At 42.8% G+C, this 16,271-nt stretch overlaps 2 protein-coding genes across 11 annotated transcripts in view; one reads left to right on the forward strand and one right to left on the reverse strand.

The window, feature by feature from the left end:
• LOC111867280 (protein abrupt) overlaps window positions 1-16,271 on the reverse strand; it is a 460,728-nt gene that overhangs the window by 387,850 nt on the left and 56,607 nt on the right. The window lies entirely within an intron of this gene.
• The window catches only part of LOC111867257 (voltage-dependent L-type calcium channel subunit beta-1), a 368,762-nt gene that overhangs the window by 304,197 nt on the left and 48,294 nt on the right, over window positions 1-16,271 (forward strand). The window lies entirely within an intron of this gene.

Below are 16,271 nucleotides of genomic sequence, written 5' to 3' on the forward strand. Positions count from 1 at the left end.
AACCAAGTGGTAATAATATAACTAGTTACAGTGAACTAAATTTTAAATTTTAAATTTTAACATTTGTATTTTTAACTTATATTTTAAAAGAAGAACTTGACACATATTATTGAGCGTGGACCTGAACAGGATACAGGATCAAAATAAGTGGAAAAACGAATGTGACTGCGTGTGATTGTGCAACTGTGTTCGTACACCTGAGGATGACCTCTTGAGGTCGAAACATGTAGTGTGACAGTAAATAAAAACGTGTTGTGTGGTCGGTAAAATTAACTCTAATATTAATTTTAATGAAGTTCGGCAATAATTGGAACTAGTTTAGCCAACTTTTAGAAAAATAAACTAGAAAAAGGAGTACAGTGCAGCAATTACGGAAATGTATTTCTACCTACTGATGGACTTATAGGGTCGAAACATGTCGCAGAAGTAACATTTATGGAAAATAACAACGTAGAACAGTCGGTAGTCCTAGCAGTCCATGAGCGCGATAAGACGTTTCACCCTTAAGACTGCCCCAAACAAGATTTAATTATATTAATGTATTTTAATTTTTTTCATTATCAAAACACGCACCCATACGCCTTCATGGCGTAGTGCTTAATTAGTTAAGCACAGGGACAACTTTACCTTACCTTATCAAAACACGCAACGTGTTCCTCACAACGTTTTATATCATGGTAATTAGATGACAGGGACAGAAGGACAGGGGCAAGAAACAACAAATCTCATCTCCTGTCATTAAGATGGACGCTCTGTGGGTTTAGATCTATCCAAGGTAAAAAGGTAAAGTTGTCCCCGTGCTTAACTAATTAAGCATTACGCTGTGAAGATGTGTTCTGGGTAGTGGATTGTATAGCTCCACGTGTCCTTCACTTCGGCTCTAGTTGGATGTGAGTAGTCAGCTTCACGCCCCGGACCCATTACTCCCAAGGATAGAGTCCCCGGTACCCACTGCATAAGTCTGGACGATGTGGAGAAGAGAAATTTCTTTACACTTCCGGGACTCGAAATCCGACCCCTCATTCGAAAAGTTCTGATAAATAATCTCCGATAATTTCAGTTTGACTTTTATAGTAGTGCCATTATTGTGGCATTTCTCGTGCAAATATTACGGCCGAGAAAGCCATAATGTTTCTATGGAAATATGTTTATAATACACGCAAAGCAAAGGAAGCGGAGAAATGAGTTCTACATGCTTAGAGTAGTGTGATTAACACGTGGCTACTGCGTGTAGGCCAGTCATTTGCTTTGACGTTAAGAAAACTCTGTTCTTTCCTACAGAGCACATGTATGCGTTTATTAAGATTCTAAAAACAAATAAGAACTGTATCCCTAAACATCATTAGCCGATTGGTCAATTGTGACAGTGGAGCGGGATCTCAGTTTTAAATATTATTTAATGTACTTCATGCTTTAAAGCGCCAAAGATTGTTCTTACTGTTTTCTACTCGGAATTCTGTTAAGGAGCTTCAAGGTAAAGCTGTCTGTCCCTTGCCGAGAATCGAATCCCTAACTCAGATCGTCCAGCCAATAATCAGCCCCGTCTCCCCGTAGTTCAAGTTATATAACTTAAGAATCAATCAAACAACATGACATAATTTTCAAAGATAATTTCCTTTATTCCCTTTGTTACCTTCCAGTCATTCATTTTGTAACCTCTGTACCGGACCTTTTAACCACGCTTACATCCCCTTCTAAGGGACATTTTTAATTAATGTACGAAGACAAAAATGGTATTAAGGTTTCGCTTTTATCATAAAAGAGTATAGCTCCATTTACCCCACATTTTAAAAGCCAAAACAGAAAAACTGCTAGGAGCAAAGGAACAGAAAATCATGAATTAAATCCTTCTTGAATGAAAATCAGGGGGTGGTGTGTATGTGGGGTGTGCGTGTGTGAGTGAGAGAGAGAAGTTGGGCAAGAGGGGAACGAATATAGCTGAACTTTTCTGTAGTTCACAAAAGAGAGAGACAGAGAGACCTGCAGCCAAAGCTTGGGCGCCATGAGAGATCAATACGACTGCAGCGCCGGGCGAGGCCCTCAAGAAACACGGCACGTTGACACAGAAGTAGCCCTGTCTGCAGTGGAAGGCGTACACCGTGTCTGGTCAAAGGCTCGAGTGGTACGTCTCTCTGCAATTCTCATTAGCATTATCTCACTAACCGGTTGCCTAACTACCAAACATGATTTTTTATTTAACGACACTTTATCAACTGCAGTAGTCACAATTACCTCACTTTTGGATGGAAGATGAAAGCAACAAGTTTCTCCAAAAGACTAATAAATATCTACCGCATTACATATTATCACATCCCAGAGTACAGTAACGTTCAAATACTTTGACCACGGGTCTAACTTAAAAATATGACAGGAACGCTTTCTTCAATGTCCTGTAGGATTCATCGTTCATAATCATTATATTGTGTCAACGCGGCCTCCAATCCAATGGGTAACGGGCGCTCTTTCACAGGGGTAAAGCGGCCGGGTCGTGGAACTGACTACTCACCTCCAAATATTGCCGAAATCAAGAATACGTGGATTTATACATTCATTCCGCCATACGTCTTCATGGTGGAGTGCTTAATTAGTTAAGCAAAGGACAACTTTACCATGACGGCTAAGAGCCGGAACACTGGAACGAATAAACGCAGCCACTGATAGGCAACGGCGCGGTAAACAGGTGTCCACTGCAACGAATAAGCACGCAATAATAGAGGACGTCGTGTTTCCTATGCGACGATCGATAGGCAACGGCTCTGTAAACACGCTCTCGCTGCAACGGTTATGCACGCAATAACAGAAGAACCGTCGGAAGCGATGATTTTTATGGGGTCCGTGTCGAGGCTACAAAGTGATGACGATAGCAGGAAAGTAAGCCTCATTCGTGGCGGTCAGGCCTACGACCGTCCAACTAACTGCAGTTTCATAGTTACATAAGTTAAGGTGTAACCTGCTGCACCAGCCTGCATTGTCAGAAGAACCTTGTATTTCTTGTACAGATGTTACTTAGCATAGCACAGTGACACTCAGAGTCCATAGTGACATGGACGCCGTGACAACGCGGATATACTCGTGTTGAAACTGCGGTGCAACAAACGTAGCGCCTGCATAGAGAGGCCGGCCCCTGTACAGTGCAGTACAGTGCAGTGACACAGAGCCCATAATGACCTGGACGCCGTGACAGCGTGGACATACTCGTGTTGAAACTGCGGTGCAACAAACGTAGCGCCTGCATAGAGAGGCCGGCCCCTGTACAGTGCAGTGCAGTGACACAGAGCCCGTAGTGACCTGGATGCCGTGACAGCGCGGATATACTCGTGTTGAAACTGCGGTGCAACAAACGTAGCGCCTGCATAGAGAGGCCGGCCCCTGTACATTGCAGTGCAGTGACACAGAGCCCGTAGTGACCTGGATGCCGTGACAGCGCGGATATACTCGTGTTGAAACTGCGGTGCAACAAACGTAGCGCCTGCATAGAGAGGCCGGCCCCTGTACATTGCAGTGCAGTGACACAGAGCCCGTAGTGACCTGGATGCCGTGACAGCGCGGATATACTCGTGTTGAAACTGCGGTGCAACAAACGTAGCGCCTGCATAGAGAGGCCGGCCCCTGTACATTGCAGTGCAGTGACACAGAGCCCGTAGTGACCTGGATGCCGTGACAGCGCGGATATACTCGTGTTGAAACTGCGGTGCAACAAACGTAGCGCCTGCATAGAGAGGCCGGCCCCTGTACATTGCAGTGCAGTGACACAGAGCCCGTAGTGACCTGGATGCCGTGACAGCGCGGATATACTCGTGTTGAAACTGCGGTGCAACAAACGTAGCGCCTGCATAGAGAGGCCGGCCCCTGTACATTGCAGTGCAGTGACACAGAGCCCGTAGTGACCTGGATGCCGTGACAGCGCGGATATACTCGTGTTGAAACTGCGGTGCAACAAACGTAGCGCCTGCATAGAGAGGCCGGCCCCTGTACATTGCAGTGCAGTGACACAGAGCCCGTAGTGACCTGGATGCCGTGACAGCGCGGATATACTCGTGTTGAAACTGCGGTGCAACAAACGTAGCGCCTGCATAGAGAGGCCGGCCCCTGTACATTGCAGTGCAGTGACACAGAGCCCGTAGTGACCTGGATGCCGTGACAGCGCGGATATACTCGTGTTGAAACTGCGGTGCAACAGACGTTGCGCCTACTTAGAGAGGCCGGCCCCTGTACAGTGCAGTGCAGTGACACAGAGCCCGTAGTGACCTGGATGTCGTGACAACGCGGATATACTCGTGCTGAGACTACGGTGCAACAAACGTAGCGCCTACATAGAAATACCCTCCCCTCCTTGGCCGAAGAGGAGGCCCAATTTCGAAACACGTACATGTCTAGGAGGGAATAAAAATTTCGGTCATGGATCTCGTAGAGATTGAAGCCAAAAATGACTGTGCTGGCGAAGGCCAGCAGCAATTTAACCAACAGAGTCAGCCTCAAGGTGCGCGTGTGTGGAGGGAAGGGCCAATTAGTTGAGTGAGAGTCAGCAATGTCACTCCCCCAGTACGGTAGGTGTAAGCGGTACTAGTCAGATCCCTCTTCTTGCTGAAGAGGAGGCTCCTTTATAAAACATGCAAAAGCCCTGGGGGGGGGAATATGTCCATGGGTCAACCAAAATTTACTGTGCTTGCGAAGCCCAGCAGTAATTTACCCGACTGGACTTGGTCTTGGTGCCAAGATGAACTGATTGGTGGTAAACTATCACCCGTAAAATGACTCTGAGTCTCTCAGTCAGTCTGAGGTCAAGAGACGTAGGTTATTAATCTAGAGTCTTGCACAGCATTGTTAGAGGCCGTTACCCAACAACGACAAATGAAAACTTAATCCTTGCAGTAGTTATTTGCAGAGCGAGTACATTAGTGACAATGTTGCGAGTTTAAAGCCTTCAATAAATCCAGTTATCTATCCCAACTCTTATCTAGTATCTAACATATGATTATATGGCCCATGAGTTTGATATGACGTTTTACATAAACCATGAAAGAAATAATATAATTTATGGAAAGAAAAAACAGAAGAAAGAGACCACAGGGATGACCAAGGCGTAGATGGATGGACAATATTAGAATGGATCTCAGAGAGATATGATGGGATGGTATGGATTGGATAGATCTGACGCAGGATAGGGACCAGTGAAGGGCTCTTGTGAACACGGTAATGAACCTTCGGGTTCCATAAAATGCTGGGAAATTCTTGAGTAGTTGCAGAATTGGCGGCTCCTCAAGGAGGGCTCAGCTCCGTGAGTAAGTCAGAAAAAATATTCAGGAATGGAGTAAAACCATGCATTACTAATTACTACAGGATTCTGACGATGGTGTATAACACACAGAGATATTGGGTTTTCGGACTTTATCCACCGTCCTGGTTTTTAAGATAACTAACAAAAACACGACGTTTCAGAAACTGGATCTGTTTCCGTCCTTAGGTGGGAAAAACACCTATTCTGTTGGGTCCGTTAGAAAGACTGGACAAACCGATGTCACAAAACATGAAGATTATAAATACCTGAGACCAGGCTAAGTCCATAAGAGCTAATAAGAAAAATATACATAACAGATTGTTCCAAACACATACAAGCATGGAACCAGGATAGATAGAGCCGTAGAAATTTATGCCACGAAACCAAATTAATAACCAGGTCCATGACCCTAAAGCATGGAATAGAAAGGAGAACTAGTAAAAAGCTAATAGTGTCTAACTAGCGTCAACAATGGAGTTAGACACTAGTTAGACCAGGACGATGGATAAAGTCCGAAACCCCAATATCTATGCATGTATTACTACTTTGAACCGAAACGTCGAAGGTACGAAAGGAATGGCGAAGATGGAGGCTATGTCTTATTCTGAGACAGAGTGTGTTTTAGGTTGATAACAGAGATGGAATATGTTTTATAGCGAATAGCACAGCAGCATAATCCGTAAGGCAAAGTAAGACTCCCAAGGGGACCTTTCAGCAAGAACAAAGGAAGGAAATGGCTAAGGAGCACGGGTCTTGTATCATGCTCTGAGTTTCACAGAAGTCAGTAAAATGCCAGAGGTAAATTAATTTTCACAGAAATGGTTCTGGAAATTCAACTTTTAATGTTACTTGAGATGAAAGTCTTTAGTTTCACTGTTTGTTAACGAGCAAGAGATTCAAGACATCCAGGCACGCAACAAATTTAAATTAACTATTTAAATTACTAATTAACAACTTCAAAGCAAACAGCCTTTTTATTCCAATCTAGAAAGCATTTCCACTACCGACGTTTCGCTGTAACCATCAGGAAGTACATTCCGGTCTTCGATTTTCTTCTTGCACTAAATATGATAATGATTTGGCAAAACTCGTATACTGTTAACTTCATCAGGTCGTCGAATATAGACATAGTACTCCTATATACTGCAATAGCCGGTCACAGTGGCCAAGCGGTCAAACCATGAACTGTCTTCGCCCTCTCAAACACGGGGATCGTGGGTTCGAATCCACTCAAGGCATGGATGTCTATGTGTGCATTTATTCTGTTTGTGTTGTCCTGTGTGTAGGTTGCGGCCTTGCATGGACTGATCTCCCATCCAAGGAGGCCTACCGACTGAAAAGCGGCCAAGGTCTACAAGGGCTGCAGCACCATATATAGATATCCTACATTAACATATTTCATGACAGGTGTAATGATGTTTCCTTTAGCATGTGTGAGTTCGAAATTCACTTCAGGATAAGTTATCATACTGTGGCAAACAAACCCGTTGCTAAACGGTGACTCTGTAAACAACAGCCGCTGCTATGCAATAGGCGAATAAGCAAACACCCGTTTCTATGCAAATTTTGAGATATTATTGGAAGCGGCGTTCTCTATGTGATTCGTGCCGAAATGTTATAAGCAGGATCAGCCTAGTTCGGGAGTTAAAGACTTCTTAGCAGTTCAAATGAGTGAAGTGACATGAAATAGCTGGTTCATGAGTGAGAGAGTTCATTTGTTAGTTGTCACTTGGAAGTTAACGTGTGAGGAGAAAACTAGGAGGTTGATGTGAAATGGCCGCCAATCTGGAACCCAGTTAGTCGAGTTGTCAGTTGACTAGAGTTCTGCATGTGTGGCTGTAACAAAGAGGACCTGAATGCGGGAAGCTAAGAATCTCCCGCGGTAGAAGCCGTTGCCAGGAAACGGCTAGTGGAGACTGTAATAGACTCAGGACACTAGTCTGTGTGTGTCAGTGATTCGCAAAGTGTAGTTCCGAGTGGCTGTATACAAGTGGTCAATAAATTCATTCACCAATCCATATCCCGTCTATAGTCACATAACCCCTCAATCGTGACAATATTAATCTTCTATTAACTAACCCCCATTTCCATTTATGATAAGAAATAGTGTGAGCGCCTGCAAAATTAGAAACATTGATTTATTAGTACTGAGGATTCAAATGTTTCGCTAATAATTTTATAAAAGTACTATGTTCACTATCTGATATCACACCTACTTGTTCCACAAATGCAATTAAGTTTTTCCTTCAGATGTGTGGAAGGGGAACATACATTTCATTTTGTCTCTTTTCATATTCTCAGTGGTGTGGGAATGAAGATTGGCAGGGCAAGCCGAAGTACCCGGAGAAAACCTGCCCCAGCGCCATTTTGTCCACCACAAATCCCACTTGACCAGACCCCTGGATCGAACCCGGGCCTTCGCGGTGGGAAGACAGCGACTAACCGCTTGATCTACGGTTCGGCCTTGATTTTGACTATACATAAGAACACAAAATAAATAGGATTTTTTTTTTAATTTATTTGGGTAAAATCGGCACTTGCACATAATGACTGAACACGAATTCCGGCTTGCTCACAATTGCGATGTGTCATTAAATTTCCGCCAGTGATGAATCTCCTCTCGGCACTCAGCCAGGTTTCAAAATGTATATACCCCGTGGTCGCTAGACTTTCAGAGAAAACACCATAAATTCTTAATTTCATAGAATCCGGATTCTGTGACTAGGATACTGGAACTGAGGTTTGGAATCTCGCTTCACGGCATCAATATGTACCCACTCATCTTGTGTTGTTCTGTCCATACAGACAATTGTGACTGGCGCAACTCCACCGGAAGGAGTTATTTGACAGGGTTGAGACTTCCTAACGCCGTTAAATAAAAGAAAAAATAAAAATAAGAAGGGAAAGAAAGAATGAGAAACGAGGAAACAGAAAATAAAGGAGTAAAAATAGAAGGTACTTCGCAGGTGCATGAAGGATCGTAAGGAAACGTACGCAGGAGCTGAAGAGAATCGTAGTGTCCTTTTTTAACGCATCCAGGACCTTCGCTACGATTGTCTCTGTATATAAGGGCACGCCCTCTATTAATTTCCTGCACAATTTTATGGTGAAATTACTCTCCTCGGAGGGGGAGGGGAAGTCTAAACAAGAGGAGTAAACAACCAACTGCAAGGTGTGTTGACAAAACGAGATATGTTACAAACAAGAGCTGATGGCCGCTGCAAAGCGGTTCAACAAAGCACATATCGGGTCAGAACTACGACACATACATCTTTGTCTGTTGGTAACGCTCGTAGACCCTCAGCGAATGTGACTCAAAACGTATTTTGCTTATCACTGACTTTCTGTATAAACAAGAAAACAAACTCCGTGGCTTGAGTCCGCAAGAGAACTGTGCCGACCGAGAGACCGCAGCTTGTCGGCGAAGTTAGTGCCAACTTTAGCGGATAGAGGGTGTCGCAACGAATTCCCAAGGCCGTTAATTTCGGTTTTCTAGACCGGAGACTTTGTATACATTAAATATAATGAATATCTTTAGACTGAAACATAAATGATGAGATAACAGCGGACTACGGAACAGCAGAACTGTTAGGCACAATAGTTTGGTAAATATTGGTGTCAAGGCCGTGTTATTAATGTTATCTCTGTTAACTACCGGTTACCTCTCCAATACGCTTGGACCAAATGACGGATTTCCATTAAACATGGTACCAATATCATGACAATAATAATCATCTCACCTTAATACCTTTCCAATTTCTGCTATCAGTAGATGTTCAAGCCATGCAAGCTTCTGAGGTGGGGGAGACACCAGGCATACTATGCAACATTCGTGATTCACCGACAAGCGGCGGTCTCTAGGTCGGTATAGTTCGCTTACGGACTCAAGCCATGGAGTTTGTTTGTTTGTCTTCTATGAATACGTTACCATGGAAATGTACAATTTGTATTGTAGTCAAGCAACAAACTGTTGAAATTTGACAGAATTATACGTCAAATGAGGGGAAATATGTCTAATCTCGGTATCTCGTGCGTAGGATTGAACCCTTTCAGTGTCCGTCAACACATTGTTCAAGGAATAGCTCCACTTATTGCTCATTAAAATAAGACAAATTCTGGAAACAAATACAAATGAAGGATGATTCCTTACGAAAGCTATAAGGAAAATTTTAATAAGGCTTCATATGAAGCAGAAACGCCAAATTATAGATATCACCATCTGGATATGGGTGACGTGGTTTCCAAATCTCCACGGCGACCACCCAGAAGGTGAGTTTCCCTACCATAGTGATGAGGAATCAGGTAAAAACGACGCAGCTTCTGGGAAATTCATCGACAACAATAATCTGTGTACTAAGAATTCAGTTTATCTAAACTATCCTCGGAGCCCGCCATCTAACATTAATCTTCTTTCGTAAACTTTAATTTGAATTTAATTAACTTTATGTTTGCATTGTAATTAAGTCCACAGTCGAGTAGTTAAGCAACAAGAGGAACGAAAATGACGGTATGATAAAAAATAGAAGTTAGTGGTCCAGCACTGCCCCGCGCATGTTCCTTTACGCCCTCGCACCTCTAGAATGAAGAAAACACACACCCTCAGAATCTGCCCCTCCTCCAAAACGAATGGCATTCAAGGCTGGGAAATTGGCGAAGATAATCGTTAATATTCCCTCCTCCTTTCTACTTCCTTCATTCCGCTACGGGAGACGTCACATGATGGCGGGGGCACGCGGTAGCGTAGTTGGTTGAGGCACTATACTACAAGTCGGAAGGTCGCGGGTTCAAGTCCCGATGAGGTCACTGATTCTTTTTAATTGACCTAATCCTTCTGGCCACACTATGGCCCTGGCGTTGACTCAGCCTCTAACAGAAATGAGTACCAGGAATTAATTAAATAATTTTCCAGGAGAGTAAAGCGCGGCCGGCGCGTAAGGCTGACAACCTTACCGCCATCTTTGAGCCGATTGTCTAGATACTGTGGGAGCCTCAACGTCTCACAACCCTATGGGCCTTCACTGCCTGTTACAGGGATAGCTTTACTTTTTTTTACGTCACATGATGGCTATTGGGAAGTTGCCAAGCAATTCCAAGTGCATGGAAAGGTGCGCTTTCTCTTGTAGAGTAATATCGAAAGAACATAATTGCTGAGAGAGTTGAAGCTCTCACGACGGTGACTATGAAGGTTACTCTCTTCTCGAAAGAGACTCTGTGCAGTTTATATAGCCACAAATGAGTCGGAAGCATAATCTATCAAACCACACGGCTTCATATCCTGTACAATGGATATTGGAGGCTATTTCCTAGAGGGCAAACAGACAGGGCCGTGAAGATGAACACTCACCATCATCTAGTGCTGAGGTTAAGAGAGATGGAGCTATAGCTCCACCCCACAATATATCTTCATGGTACGGTAGCTAATTAAGCCCAGGAATAGCTTTACCTTTACCTGGGGGAATGGAGCTTAGGCCAATCGACGGTAGGCTGTGTAGCAGGGAGGGATTCATGCAAGTAACGTAACTAATATTAGAGTCAATTTTACCGACCACACAACATATTTTTATTATTATTACACTACATGTTTCGACCTCAAGAAGTCATCCTCCGGTGTACGAACACAGCTGTATAATTACACGCAATGACATTCGTTTTTTCACTTATTCGATCCTGTATCTTATTAAGGCCCACGATCAATAATAAGTGAAAAGATGAATGTCATTGCATGTAATTATACAGCTGTGTTCGTACACCGGAGGATGACTTCTTGAGGTCGAAACATGTAGTGTAATAATAATAAAAATATGTTGTGTGGTCGGTAAAATTGACTCTAATATTAATTAAATACACAACAGGATGCAAGAACAACTAAAGTTATGTAACTGTTAGGCCTAGAGACGTTCATATATTTAAATTTTAATATAACATAAATAACTCTGTCAAACAACAATTTGATTTCTAATAATTCAGCCTTGAATGATCACAAATTCAAATAAAGTTGTTTTGTTTGCAGTTATAACTCATTTGCAACATTTCAGAAGATTTGTTTTGAAGAATAAAGTGTTAGGGATGCGGCCCGGATTATCGTGTTCAGTGGCGGGAGCTTACGAATACAGTGATGAACCTCTGGGCTCCATACAAGACAACCAAAATCTTGACCAGCTGAGCGAATATTAGCTTCTCAAACACTTTTCTCCATTGAGTTAGGTCTGAAATTTATTACGAAATTCTAGCGTGTATATTTAAACACAAACATGGAAGTAACCGAAAAAAAGTACAATTATATCAAATGTCACAGTAAGCAATGTGTAATCATTACTAAATTCCCGTTACATTATTCTAACTGAAGTGATTTTCTGTCTTTGTTTAATATTCGAAATAATTAAATTGCTTTTGGGGTTATATTATTTATTAACATTCCTTCAACCAATTCACACAGGTTAGGGTTGACAAAGGTGACATGTAGTCTTCCGGTATTCGTCTCATGAAACCGAGAAAAGCCACACAAACCGGTGGTCCAGCCGAAAGTCGAAGTAGATACCTCCTGAAAACAACTGCACAATTTTACCATACAGCAGTCTGCTCCATCTGGTACAAAAAATTTCCGGATACAGAACTGCCCTAACCACCTACCATAAAATGTAGGTGGATCGGTCTAGCATTCTTGTGGCAAGATGAGCAGCTGCAATGAATGGCAATGACGCGTTCAGTGAATTATATTTGCCAGTTACTTTCAAGTAACACAGGGTAGTATCGACTCTGACGTCATGAGGACGGTCAAGCTACAAATAGGACCAGCCGCACCAAATATTAATGTTGCAGCTTTGACTCTAGCCGGCACGCGCATGCGCACCGCTCTGGTGACAGGACAACCGTGTTCAAAGCTGTGTATAGGTGTTCGCTGAACTACGTCATCACGACACGTGTCAGAGGAATTGTGAAACCGAATCAAGCATCAACTGAAATATGAATAATGACATATCAGTTCTTCTGGCACGAAATCCGACTTTTTCAGGACGATGTAAATTTAAATAGCAGTCTTCTGGATTGACGTCGTGTGGTCTCGCTCGCGGTCATCAACATTTCACGGGAATGTACTGCCTCTATCCACACAGCTACACCCCAGAATAATACTTCATTTCGTTTTTAATCACCCCCCACACACACACACACACTCAAGGTCAGGGTACTTTATTCCCAAGCAAATCCACTATTTATTTATGTATACGTATTCACAAAACAGGACCGCCTCTGTGGTCTAGTGGTCAGAGTTCCCGGCTACAGATCCAGAGGTCCCGGGTTCGATTCCCGGTGTTACCAGATTTTCTGAGAGGTAACGGATCTGGAACTGGGTCCACTCAGCCTTGTGAGGATAATTGAGGAGATATTTCAAGGAAATAGCGGTTCCGGTCTAGAAAACAGAGATTAACGGCCGTTGGGATCCGTTGCGCTGATCACGCGACACCTTCTATTCGCTAAAGTTGGCACTAACTTCGCCGACAAGCGGCAGTCGCACGGTCTGGACAGTTCGCTTGCGGACTATAGGCTACGAAGATTTTTAATACACATTCATAAAACGACGCTGTCAGAAACTCGGGCGGCATACTCGTATAACGTCGAATTACATGATAATTGGTAAATAATTCATTGGAAGTGCGTGGATCGAAGCGGTCCTGACCTAGTTTCAGGCGCAATTCCAGTTATGTTCCTAGACAGAATGAAGAAAACAACAAAGCTTCGATGAGGGTCTCCCGAATATATATCAGGAATGTTACTCTCTCGGGCGCGACTTTCGATCATGGACGTCTCATTTCTCCAGTTATTTTCCTCCGAGAAGTCTGTAGTATATTACAATATCGTACAATTCGCCTTCATATACGATGTATCAAGTTTATTCCCTCTATCAGACAACCACCCGCGCCCCCCTCCCCCACAGCCACAGGTGCCTCCGTGGATTCTGGAGTGGAAAGGCCTAGCCGTCTTATTTTATCAGATATTTGCTTCATTGTTTTTGTAACTACTACTTGGGCAATTTCCTTTGTTAACATGTTTATGATCCTTATATGTTTCATTTAATTAATTTAATAAATCAGTTTCCTCTAGGGGCCACTTAGTATGCGTGTGGAGGTTAGGTTCATTATACATGTCCAAGTTGACTTAACGTTTCCAATTTCTAGTCTCCGCGTGCTTGTGTCTCTCATGGGTGCTTAGTGTTGTACAACAAACAAACAAAAAACAAACTCCGTGGCCTGTAGTCCGCAAGCGACCGAGCGACCGCCGCTTGTCGGCGAAGTTAGTGCCAACTTTTGCGGACAGAGGGTGTCACTGTACTATTTCCAAAACTCTTTCATATATTTCACACGTCACTGAGGAGCTCCCAGCCTTGTTTATAGGTTCAGGGCGTCTTGGACGACATGTCGATAGATAATCTTGTATCCCCCTGAGGGATGGGAATTTCTATCCATATATCCTGCATTTATGATCAACTCCTATGAAGGAATGTGCCTTACTGCAGTGACCAGTGACTTGTGACATTGAACTGAAATATTCAGAACACAATTCACATTTATAACCGTCGTCTAAGGGCACAATTACTGCCACTTTCTGGACTGCTGATTCTGCAACCTTCCTCTCCCTATACTTCCGTGGCTGCATCTATAACAATTAGTTTACGGGTTGAAACCAGTATCCCAGGCATGGCGTGGAGAATGTGGCAAGTCACCTCACCAATCTCATGGACCAAGAGGTATTGCCTCAGCCTCAGGTTCCTCTGACCGTCGTCTTCGGTCTGGACCCCCAAGAGGTTTCGCGACCTCACCCCCCCCCCCGACAGCTCTTGCCAGCTTCAAGGAGGGGCGAATTCAACCATCGCCCTTCGCCTTTCGCCCTTTGCCCTCTTCTAGTAGATTGAGAAGACAACTAACGGCAAGGTGCCCACTCATACTCAGGTTGTGGGTTCGCCTCCCGAGGACTTCGGGGATTAGGGCCACCTGAAATATCTCGGCATCCGAATGTTGTACCACATACTCAACAGTTGCAGCTATTATGGAACATAGCAAGATTATACTTACGAGTTCACAGAACCCCAGCCAAAAGCACATTAATTTGGAGCATGCGTGCTACCATTAAGTTCACAGTTTTTTTACCTTTGCTGTTTTCTATAAAAAATATTGAAAATTAAAGTACGTAGCGCTAAATTTGACATTTTTGTTTGCCGAAAAAAATAGAATGGGGGTGTCTTTGAACAGGATGGTGACGGAAGTACTTGGACCCAAGACTGAGGAGGAAACTGCACAACTAGCAGCTTTATAAAGAATGCAGTCTTCTGGGATTTGGCACCGTGTATATGTGGTGTTAACCGACGTTTCGGAGGAACGTATCGCCCCCATCTTCAGGGTTGAAGAAAAAGTATAAGTAAATCTGCAAGCGACAACACCGTGAGACACGATAAAGCAGACTAAAGAGTATACCGTTAGAGCAGAGAGGGAAGGGGATGAACTGCAAGTNAAATAGAAGAGGATAAGATGGTAGGGACGTGCAGCTCACATGGGAAAACCCGAAGCAAAAAGACCACTTTGGAGCTCTAGGCAGAGATGAGAAGATAATATTAAAATGATTCTTAAAATAAATAGAATGAGAGGCTGTAAACTCGACTTATCTGTCTCAGGATACGGCCTAGATAAGGATTTCTGTGAACACAGTAATTAAATTTTGGGTTCGGTATGGGTGAGGGATTTCTTGCTCAGACAGATGAATACTTCCTTCTCGGGGAAGACTTTGATCCATAGAATTTGCTTTAACGTAATTTTAACTGAAATGCAAGTATTAATAATCTTGGGATAAATTTATCGACAAAACATCAGATACAGTGGCCCCGAGATGAAAAAGGAACGACTTAAAAATATTTGTACCCATTGTAAACTTGGCTAAGATTAACGCTGTGAATTTACTTCAGGTAACGTCTGATTTTTGACTCGTCACAATGTATGGTATCATCGATTCCGAACGAAAATTGTACACACTAGTATTCTGAAGCACTGGGTCATGAAGGGACTAAAGATAAGCCCATAAAATTTTATCGCTTTATACGCTCAGATTCCTAAATAAATTCATGCCTCAAATCAAACATCCGATATGTTTAATTGTAAATTTTATATATCATATTGGATTACTACAAGATGTGTCTATTTTCCGGGTTTTGTTTTAAGAATCGGACTTTTTAAAGAAGTTTCGTTTTCTTTAAATTAACGGCCGTGGGGATTCGTTGTTCTGACCACGCAACACCCTCTATCCGCTAAATTTTGCACTAACTTCACCGACAAGCGGCGGTCGCTGGGTCGGTATAGTTCGTTTACGGACTAAAACCACCGAGTTTTTTCTTTCGTTCTCTTTTCCCGAAGATAGCCGATTTTTTATTTTCTCTCAAATAAATTTATATCATGTTACTAATATATTAATCTCGCTGTATTAAACTCCGGTTAAGTAACGGTAAACTGTAGTAAAAGACAACACTGCAATCTATTATTACAGTATTATAAAGTAATACGTTCCTTCCTTTCGATGTTCTCTTATTTACAGTCGTGGTGCGGTAGCTGCAGTTTCATTGCATTAAGCGGTTGTCATCTAAGGAAAGATATCGCTTCGTGCATCATAAAAACCGATTATGGTTGCCTAGTAACCAAACGAAAAGACACAGAGATCACGTAAAATACGGGATCTCATATATAATGCTTCTTCCCTATGCGTGTCTTTTTCTCCATAAGAACAATGTTATTGTAATAGCTTATGATGCAAAAATACACGCATCAAAATGCCGTATGTCTTATATTATTTTTTTTATTATCTCTTAACCATTATAATTCTTTCTGTTTCGTTTCTTATTGAAGTGTTATTCTTCCACTGTTTATCTGTCTCCAGAAGAGTACACAGAAAGAAAAGAATGCAAAGAATCTATGTTTTATATGATTAACATCTCGTTGTTGACTGTTTCTTGCAT

This window comes from Cryptotermes secundus, unplaced genomic scaffold (genome assembly GCF_002891405.2).
Source record: "Cryptotermes secundus unplaced genomic scaffold, Csec_1.0 scaffold373, whole genome shotgun sequence".
NCBI classification, from domain to species: domain Eukaryota; kingdom Metazoa; phylum Arthropoda; class Insecta; order Blattodea; family Kalotermitidae; genus Cryptotermes; species Cryptotermes secundus.